The sequence below is a fragment of the Mytilus californianus genome, unplaced genomic scaffold (genome assembly GCF_021869535.1).
Source record: "Mytilus californianus isolate M0D057914Y unplaced genomic scaffold, xbMytCali1.0.p SCAF_8, whole genome shotgun sequence".
Taxonomy (NCBI): Eukaryota; Metazoa; Mollusca; class Bivalvia; order Mytilida; family Mytilidae; genus Mytilus; species Mytilus californianus.
In genome coordinates this window covers 103,646,947-103,658,577 of record NW_026262734.1, presented here as the reverse complement: position 1 = coordinate 103,658,577, position 11,631 = coordinate 103,646,947, and positions in this window count along the sequence as shown.

The following is an 11,631-nucleotide window of genomic DNA, read 5'->3' as shown; positions in this document are numbered from 1 at the left end:
TAGATTTAATAAAAAAAGTTTGCTTGTCAATCCTTTGAGATTTATATATCTCGTTTCGGATTGTTTAAGCTAGTGTGTGTTACTTATTAAAAACTTATATGTCTCTTTTTGTGTTTCGTTTAAATTTTTCAAAATTCGCAAAGAAAGTTGAATCTGTTACATTCTATTTCATAAACAACTGACCAGTCAAAATTATTGGGTCACTGACCTTCGTCTTCATCAATTAACACATGCTACCTTTTGCCACAACTGTTGACCAGTAATGTGTGTCGTAGATAATAAACAAATATGCACTTCAATCGTTTCATTAATTAAGGTCAATACAAAAGTTTTAAGTTGGAAATCACTTTTCTATTTAAATATTACACAGATATACGCTTTACCTACAATATCTAATATACTGTTTCACTCTGATCGAAAGGAATGATTCCATCTAGAAGAACTGGACAAATTTTGGAAAGAATTAATCCGGATTTAATTGAAGTGACTGTCATGTTTGTTTCACATTAAGTAATGATTAAAGAAGCTTCTTATATTACATATTATTTAAAGAGAGAGGCGACAGATGCCAAATGGGCATTCACTCATAAGTCGAAAACAAACCGACAACGCCATGACAAAAAAACGAAAAACGACAAAACGACAAACAACAGTATACATGAAGACGGAGCAACACGAACCCTACCAAAAACCGGTGGTAATCTCATGAGTTCCGGAAGATTAAGCTGATCCTGCTCCAAATATGGTCCGAGGACATAGTTATCGTCCTTTGATTTTCGTTGTCTACACATATTGTCCTTAGTTTGGACAGTGTATAACTTGCAAATTGTTTTTCATACACTTAAGCTTTCCAAATTTATTTCTTTATATTTTATATATGAAGTACTAATAAGGGGGATGAAATTACATGTTAAAAAAATTGTGGGTGATAAATGTTTAGATAATGAAATGATTTGGTCCAGTTAAAAAAGGTCAAAAATAAGTATTCTGAAGTTGTCAAACTTAATTATAGACCCCCTTAACATAGAATTGTCCATATATTGAGTTAGAGCTGGTAGACTTTTATATAATTTTGATATATTTTGTCCCAAAAGAAGTATAATACACCGTACGATTTTTTTAATTCAAATTAATTGTCTAAAAGAAATGCACTCAGAAATAACTGTTTTCTCGGGCCATATGGCATCCGTCGTGTTGCTCAGGTAAGTACAAAGCAGTTAATCAAAAATCCTAAGTGGCGCAAATAGCATGTGACGTTATGAGAAAAATATAAATCAATACAGGATACTGTGACGAACTGTGGATATACGAGTTTAGTAAAAAGTGATTGTGACCATATGGCTAAAATAGAAATTTGCATTTTTCACGTTGACGCTAGTTTTACGTAAAATTAAACTCACATTACATTTTATAGCTATAAACAAATTTTGTATAAGTTAATTTCGGGTAAACATGCCGTTTGTATAAAGTGTTCATGAAGCTAATGTTACGTTGACTCTTTGCTCTTCTACATGTACTGCCTTTTTTTTTGTTCAGCGTTAAACAAAAAGGGAGAAAAGATAAAAGAAGGAAGTTGTGAAAGCTAAACAACATCATGGTCATAAGACAAAAGACGAAAAAAGCGAAAAATATTTCACAAAACATAACACTGAAAAAAACGATTGAGTAACATGAACCCGATCCGAAAATAAAGTGTGAAATCAGAGCCTCTAGATGGTCAGTATTTCATGTCCAATTATTCATTTCCGTCCTGGCTCCTTACGCATAAATTGTTCTAACAGAGTTATGAAGAGGATCGACTGAAATTGACACTACACAAAATGTTACGGCCACTGTTTGACAGATACGATGTGTCGATGTCTCGACTCACTAGCGACATGTTTTTTTTTTTCGCGGTCTAAGTATTTTTGATACAAGTATTTTTGTCTGATCTGACTAAATGTAAATTCGCATGGCGGGTGATGTATGCATAGCAGGAGATGCTTACCCTGTCAACGCACCCGGTCTCTCACTTGTTTAAGTGCATTCCTCGGTTTTTGTTTGTTTCATGGATTTGCCTCTTCCTTAATTAGTTTGTGAGATTTGAACATCGGTAAACTACTGTCGCCTTAATTTGGAAATCCCATTAAAATGCGTAAAAGAAAAATATCAAGTGATAAGGCATCATACTATACGGATAATAGTCTAACTGACATTACCAAATGTATAAACTATCAGTACATGTAAACCCTACTTCATGACCGACGTCATTTCAAATAGAGATAAAACATGGTGAATTACAATTGGTAAATAAATAATTTCAGAAAAGTTTGTTTTCAATTTAAATCAAATACCATAAACAAATTTAAATGGTTATGCAAATGCAGAGACAAAATAATAAAAATACATCCGTCCAAGAAACATATACGGTAATAATAGTGGCAATATGGTAGATGTTCTAAAACATACTAAATTTATAAACCAACATTACATGTAAATTATCACACCCTAATTCCTGTCATGTCAAAAAGAGATTAAATACGGTAAATCACAATATAGGGAAAACATAATTTCATAAAATTTGTTTTTAATTTAAATCAAATACCATAAACAATTGAAAACTGCAATAAAAATAGATAGCAATCACATAAAAGAAATACACTTTGTATTTTTGGTGAGAGGAATTGCATCGTCAACATTAGTTTGTCTGTATATAACAAGCTTACGGTAAGTAATAAGAACACAATAATGGACAAAATGTGATGTTTCTTTAAAAAATGATTTATGTAAATACGTGTGTTTATTAGTATGACAGTTGTTTTCCATTCGTTTGGTGTGTTTGAGCGTTTGATTTTGTCATTTGATAAGGGACTTTCCATTTTGAATTTTCCTTGGAGTTCGGTTTTTTTGTTATTTTGCTTTTTACCACAAAATGATACTGCCGGACATAAATTGCTTTCTCTGATGACAACAAATTCAAAATATAACATCAGTAAACCAGTTTGACCAACCATTCATTTTTGTTGACTGTTATTTCCTTATTCCTAATTATTATAGAAATTTATAAAAAAAGAAAAAAAAACATCAGCTTATATTGTTGGCTAATTTTAGGTGATTAATGTTAAAGATGACTTCGGTTTTTTTTGGGTATTTCTTAACTGGGCTTAAGTTATACCCAGGTTTGTATTTCCTATCATGATTTCCTTGATAGAGGGTTGCTGCTCACAAGGAAGCTATTAATCCAAAAGTTCCAAATGGTGAAGTTGAAATCATCCCTTCGTAAATTTTACGGACACCATCACGAGTTGGTTGACCGTTATGGAATATCCGTTCACAGATGATAGCGGATATGTTACTAATGTCGTAACTAAAATCCCGTTCCCTTTTCACAAATGTGACCTACCGAATTAGACTATTTACCGGGTTTGTACTAACATGAGCAACATGACGGGTGCCACATGAGGAGCAGGATATGCTTACCCTTCCGGAGCACCTGAGATCACCCCTAGTTTTTGGTGGGGTTCGTGTTGCTTAGTCTTTAGTTTTCTATGTTGTGTTTAGTGCACTATTGTTTGTCTGTTTGTCTTTGTCATGTAGCCATGGCGTTGTCAGTTTATTTTCTATTTATGAGTTTGAATGTCCCTCTGGTATCTTTCGCCCCTCTTTTATTGCTATTTACATATGTTTGTGTGTATATTTGGTTGAGCTTGTATTGCTCTCTAGATAATAAGCAAATACAAAAATAATAAAACGATTGACGATTTCGTTTATATTGACTATTGTGATGCTGATCATTTTTGCTTTATACAGTCAGTCTATCAAAGTTATAATACGATATGAGTTGAAAAATTTAATTTGGCCAAAAATCTTTAATAAGGCGACTGACAATTTCGGTCATACATGTGATTTGTAGACATGATGTTGCTGATCATGTTTGCTATCTGAAAATCTCCGACAAAAACACACAAAAAGGGGAAAAAAACTTTAAAAGGGGAACAACTCGTATATGAAGACAATTTACTCTTTTGGCCATTTTGACTCGTTTTGTAGATATTATTTTACGGATTAATTTTGCCATTTATATTTTGCTCTATCTATATATATTTTTATAATTTATAAAAGGTATCAACAATGCAAAATAAGGGCAAAAAATCCTGTAAGGAATCAACTGACGATTTCGGAAATTAAACTTATTTGTAGATTTAGATTATATTTCTAATTTGTTTTTCTCAATCAACTATAGTTTCTGCAAACAAACCCTACAAAATTAGTTAAAAATATTCACTAAAAGGCAATTTGTTCTTACAGGAATTGACTGCTGATTTCGAACATGTTAAATTATTAAAAGAACTTATTTTGACGATTATTCTCGTTTTTTATTGTTTCTATCAATCGTCTTTAGAGTCTGCAAAATAACATTCTCAAATTGATTAAAAATATCATCCAAAGGCAATAACTCCTAAAAGGAGTCAACTGAGGATTTCGGCCATGTTGACTTATTTGTAGATCTAATTTTGCTATCCTTTTTGCTATCTACAGTTGTCTTTATACACAACATTTTCTGCAAAAAACATATTGAGTAAAAATCATCATTCAAGGGCAATAACTCCCGAAAGACGTTGACCGATGATTTTAGCCATATTGACTCATTTGTAGATATCATTTTGATGATCGTTTTTGCTATTTACAGGTTCTCCATTTTTCGTATGATTTTCACAACAAAACAACACAAAAATGGATAAAATTCGTCATTCAAGGGCAATATAAAACTTCTAATGCAGGGGTCGTCGATACATTCATACACTAGATACCCCAAGGATGATATTGGTCAAGTTTAGTTTCAATTAGCTCAGTAGTTTCAGAGGAAATGATTAATGTAAACTTATGATAACTCAAAGATGACTACTGCCAAGTTATTAGCATGGAACTAAAAAGAACATTAATCTTGTATATTTTTTTTAAAAATTTTGGTTCATCTATATATTTCGGAGTTTAGTGTGACGTCCATTTTCGCTGAACTAGTATACATTATTGTGTAGGGGTCAGCTGAAGCCCGCCTCCGGGTGCGGTACCCATTGGTGGACTTGGGCATTTTCTGCTCTTTGATCGGGTTGTTGTCTCTTTGAACACATTCCCCGTTTCCATTCTCAATTTTATTAGAGATGTATTAATGCCATATGCCGTCTTTCTTCGACTTGCGGTTTCCTGATTTCTCCGATAATATGTTTTTATAAATAAGATGTGGTATGAGTGCCAATGAGACAACTCTCCATCAAAGTCACAATGTATACAAAGTTAACAATTATAGGTCAAAGTACGGCCTTCAACACGGAGCCTTGGCTCACACCGAACAGCAAGCTATAAAGGGCCCCAAAATGACTAGTGTAAAACAATTCAAACAGGAAAACCAACGGTCTATTCTATATAAAAAACGAGAAACGAGAAACATTTCTGAACCACACCAACAAACGACAATCACTGAACAACAAGCTCCTGACTTAGGACAGGTGCATAAAAATGCAGCGGGTTTGAACGTTTTAACAGGCGCCAACCTTCACCCTAACCTGAGACAGTAATGTAACATTACAACATAAAAAAAACACACTATAAAGTATCAATTGAAATGGCTTAACTCGATCAAAAAGACATTTAAAGAAAAACAAGTAAACATACACTTTACGAATAAGTTTGATCTATGACACAATATAAATACAATATTAATTAAAAAAAGATGTAGGAACAGTGTCAAAAAGACAATTCTAACCTGGGACAAAATGGCGTTAAATAAAACGTACACAGGTAAATTTAAGTATAATAATTTTGCTGTTAGAAGTACGGATTCCGAAGTAAACATTTTTTACAAAATTAATAAATTTGTTGTTCACAGTACGAGTACAGAAGTGAAAATTTATCGTCATACTAAATACTTATAAAAGGTGGTACATAAAAGTAGTGAGACGAGATATTACACAAAAAAGTAAACATTGATGTACGGAAATACATTACAAATTGTGTCAACAGGTCAAATTAACACGAAAGTACGATTTGAGAGTACTCGTAGTTACTGAAAGCTAGTTAAAAGCCAAAAACAATTAATAATAAAAATAATGCATCAGAGACTAAAATCAATTAAAACACATCCCAGGGATTAAGTGTTTTAGCGCCATGGACAGTCAAAGAAGACATGACTTGTGCAATGCCAAAATAAAACGATTGCTTATTTGTAAAAGTATAGTTTTCGATATTTTGACTCAAATTCTTTTTGCTGGCGTTCACTTAAGGGCATACGATACAGTTACAGGGGAGGTAATGATGTTGCTAACGTAAAATGTTATTTTTGCGACGTCAAACAGTGACATATCGAGAAAAGATGCATTTTCGATTGATTTTTATCATTCAGACTGATTTAACTTGAAAACGAGTTCATGGACCCCACTTTTTTAAAATGACAATAGGTTTGGTTACGTATGAAGATTATTTGTACCATTTTTATGAAAAAGTCACCGATGATTTTTTTTTAAATTAGATAAAAAATACAGCAAAAAATGCCGTTTTTTTCTTAAATCATGAAACTTTGATAAAAAGTAATTATTTCCAAAGAATTGTTATACAAATTTAGAGCATACTTATGTAAAGAAGATATTCCAAATGTTTTTACAAAAATCCGCTTGCGTTTATCTTTTGAAACAAAAAAGTTAGGTATGTCTATCTAAAGGATAGAAATGTCTAAAAAAACATAAAGACATGCTGTGAAATCAGCTTTTGCGTTTGAATTTTATTGAAAGGACGATGGTAAATAAAATTGCTTTATTTTTTTAAATAATAATATCCAAAATTGTATCTAAATTGTATGTATGGCGTTTTACCCTTTTTAAATTCCTGAACGTTTTTATTACGCTAAAATTACTAGCCCAATAGTCAACACTTCTTCTGTGTTTTCATGAATTATCATTGATATGGTCATACTTATAAATTAACTGTTTACAAAACTTTGAATTATCCGAAATACCAAGAACTTTCTACCCCAGGAATAAATAACCTTAGGCATACCTTTGTATTTAGCATAACTTTTCGCAATTTTTAGATCTTCAATGCTCTCCTACTTCGTACTGTATTTGGTCATTTTAACTTTTTTTTATTCGAACGTCAATATTGAGTCTTTGTAGACGAAACGCGCGTCTGGCGTACACAATTTTAATCCTGGTATCTATGATGAGTTTATATAGTTATTGTTTTTATTATTGCAGATGAAAATGTATGTTATGTATCTTCCTTGTGTGTTATTGTTAGTGGGAATTGAAGGTAAGCTTTTTGTATATTACGTTTCCCTTTTATGTGTGATTCAAAAAATAAAATTGACGGAAAACATTAAATTTAGCCTTCTTTTCAACACCTTACAGTAGTATCAGTATATAACACGGATGTTCTTGGACTTAAATATGAAGTTAGACCATTCAAAACTTAAACAGTTACAATATACAAAATTGCACAAACACCATAATGTAGCCATTTGATATCTTTAAAAAAAAAGACAATTTTCTAAATCAGATAAAACATATCTAGATAACTTACATTCTTTACAAAAAAGTTGTATGGGTTTTGCTCCTTGTTGAAGACTACATACGGTGACCTAACGTTGATAGCTTCTACGTCATTTGGTCTCTGATGGATAGTTGACTCATTGGCAATCATACTACATCTTATCATTTTTTTATACTAATGGGTCACTGCAATGTTGAGATACGCTGAAGAATAAATATTTGCTTGTTTTTTTTACCGTTAGTTTTTTTAATAAAAATAATAATTTTCTTTTCGCGGTCTGATAAGTTTACACTATTACTATATATAGCTTAATGCTAACGTGCTCACTTTCCTGAAAAAAAATGTATCTTCTGTCCAAAATTGATTTTAATGTTAATTCAAGATTCCCCGAAGTGACTATTTAGATAAATAGTATTAGGGTTGACGAGTAGAATAAGGATATAATCGTTGCACTATTACAACACATTTTACTACAGAAGTCTATTGTAGTAGCCACAAAAAAATGTATCCCAACCTCTGTATTGTTACGGTTCATTATATTTAAAAGATGTACATTAAATGCAATAAAAATCACGAGCGAGAAAAGATTAATGATAAGGCAAAGTACACTGCGTGTTTAAAAGGCAACGAACTGTATGGATCTATCAATTGTTGAAGGCCGCAAAGTGCCCTATAGTTCTGTGCATCCTCGACATTTTGACTCTTGTCGATAGTTGTCTGATTGGCAACCATACCACACCTCCTTATTTTTATATATCTATAAATTATTAGAAAAAATGCCATACGGTAAGCATGTATTGAAATCGTAGATGTTCATCAATTACCAAATGATATGTATTTTTTATATAGTATAAAAATAAGGAGATGTGGTATAATTGCCAATGTGACAAATATCCACCAAAGTTCAAATAATGTGGATATAAGCAATTATAGGACACCGTACGACCTTCAGCAATGAGAAAAACCCATACCGTATAGTCGGCTATAAAAGGCCCCGACATGAAAAATATGACACAATTCAATTGAGAAAACTAACGGCCTAATTTATAACAAAACAATTTACGAAAAACAAATATGACAGACATGAACCAACGACAACCACTGAACTGCAGGCTCCTGACTTGGGACAGACACATAAAGAATGTGGCGGGGTTAAACATGTTTGCGAGCGCTCAACCCTCCCCTAACCTGGGACAGTGGTGTAACAGCACAACATAAGAACAAACTGTAAAAATCAGTTGAAAAAAGCTTATATATTTTTTTAAAAATTCAATCCGATATAGTTTACAATTTATTTTTCAATACAGGTACATATGGCCAAAGCGAATCATCAGACATTATCATTTCAGCGATTATAACGAATTCAACACAATTAATCTTACCTGTTTCATCAACTTCAACCAACACTGAAATAAGTTTGATTGGAGAGTTTATGTCCTCAGCAACTGCGATGGTAACAGCAAACCCTGCAAGTATAGGAGAATCGTCATCAATACCTGTGTTATTAACCTCGTCTAAGGCCGAAAACAGTTTAAGTGGAGAGTTTATGTCCTCTATACCAGTGAGACCTACAGACATCGAACAATCGTCACCAAAACCTGTTTTATCAACTTCACCTAACGATGAAAACAGTTTGACTAGAGATTTTATGTCATCCAGGCACGTGATGGTAACCGCAATCTCTTCGCGTATAGAACAATCGTCCTTAATTTCATATTCTACTATTGTACCAACAACAGAATACATTTCTTCTTCATCTACATCAGAATACACTCCATCCTCATCTACACCAGAGTACACTTCATCCTCATCTACATCAGAATACACTCCATCCTCATCTACACCAGAATACACTCCATCCTCATCTACACCAGAATACACTCCATCCTCATCTACATCAAAATACACTCCATCCTCATCTACATCAGAATACACTCCATCCTCATCTACACCAGAATACATTCTTTTCTCGTCTACACCAGAATACATTCTTTTCTCTTCTACATCAGAATACATTCCTTCCTCAACGTATTCGTCGAAATCTTCATCAAAAACTGATTTATCGTCACAAGATTCAAATTTTCTGATGTCAACCCAACATGTAACGATAGATGACACATTATCTTTGTCAGCTCAGTCCACACGTGCTTTAACATCTGTAAATGTAACAAATTCTGAAATACCATCTACCAAAATGCATGTTTTGTCATCAACAGACTTCTTACATTCGATGGGTGTAGTTTCACCATCGACGGCAATGCAATCATCCACAAGCATGACAATTACTAGTAATTTCACCACTCAAACTCCAAGAAGTCCTGGCAATGTTGTGCAAATCTCTGTAATTAATGTATTTATAACAATCGTGACTGGTTATATAATTCTGAACGATTACAGCCTAGTATAGTTTTGAACCTTGAAATGGTTATATCATGTAAGGGAGCTACCATTTGATTTTTATGGGGGGCTAGGATGAAAAATTTTGTCCTTCATTTTGTTTTAGTTGTAATCTCTTTCCTGCCTTTTTTTTTCACTATATTCGGTCCTGCCTTTTTTATATTAGTTTATCCTGACTTTTTTTACATAAATTGTCATCCTGCTTTTTTTTTTTTGCCAAGTTGCTCATCCTGCCTTTTTTTTTTACTCAAAACTCCTGTCCTGCCTTTATTTTCCTTCCGAAATAGCATTGTGTACCCTGATACAGATATTTCAAAAGAGTCAAAGAAGATTTAATGTGTATTAACATTTATATTTTTATGTTTGGATTGAGTATGTTCTATTCAATGAGATTTTTATAATTCACAATGAAGTTAAATGGGTATTTTTCTTACTGTTGTCAATTTTAGTTGTGGAACTATATACTTTAGATAAATGTTGTCTGTTGTTATTTTCCAGTATATGGATAGACGTTTGGAACCTCAAACGATTAACACATTCATTCTTGTGTGTTTCTTTATCTGTTCCTTGTTTTTAGACAATAAGAAAATGAAGGTATACCGATACTTCTGTAACTCTCAGAATGATACCAACTGTCCCATTTGCACGAGGGTCGTAATGGGGGTATCTTCATGACGAATAACGGTAAAAAATCTTGCCAAATGACGTTAACGGTAATTTTTGGTGCATGACGATAAAATGTACACTTTCTTTATGACGATAAAAAAAAATCGACTAATTTTGACGAATTAGTTAAATTCTTTCCAAAAATAACGGTAACGGTTAATTATTTGAGACCTCTGACGAATCACGATAAGGATATTTTGACAAATCACGATTAAATTTCAACCAATTTGACGCTAAAGGTAGTCGAAAATGACCATTTGACGCCTGACGGTAAAGGGCATTCCTACTCTCTTGCATTATGCTTGAAAAAGTTAAAAACCTTAAATGTGTTGGCCTTGAGCATCACCGAATAGAACTTTTTGGAAGAAAGTTTACGGTACCAATTTTACCGCACCAGATTTGTCGAAATCCGCATCTGGTGCTGTACAATTGGTACACTGTACTTGAACAGATAGAATATCACATTGATTAATATAATCATGACGTCAGAGAGGAGACCACACTACTCGTTGTTTGAACGCTTATAACCGTATGACTTATATAAACTCGTGAGCAATATGAAACCACGTGTATGAAACTGATGTCTGTGCATATGACATGTGTTTCTGGAATGCATTTGAGTATGCTCATTAACTTAGAATGTGTCGACTAAAACCAAAAGAGCCTAACGAGAACGATCACAATCATTTAAGGTCAATTTTAGACTAAGAACAATTTCATTTTATATAACTTCGCTAAAGTAACCATTCAAATATTTCGGATAATCAACTTATTTGATTAATAAATTTATTCGTTTTATTGACTTTGAACGATAATTTAGAAACAAATTTCAAGTAACTATTGTATCTTTTTTTTTTTTGGCATTCTCATTCTTTTTTTTTTTTATTAAATATCTTGTTGGAAACATCCTGATAAATTAAACCAATTGTTGTATGTCCTTAGAACACTGAATATACATAATCTTTCTATACGACTGTGAAATGTCAATTTTATTTGACTAGGACATCACGTTATCAGATTTTATTTGACTAGGACATCACGTTATCA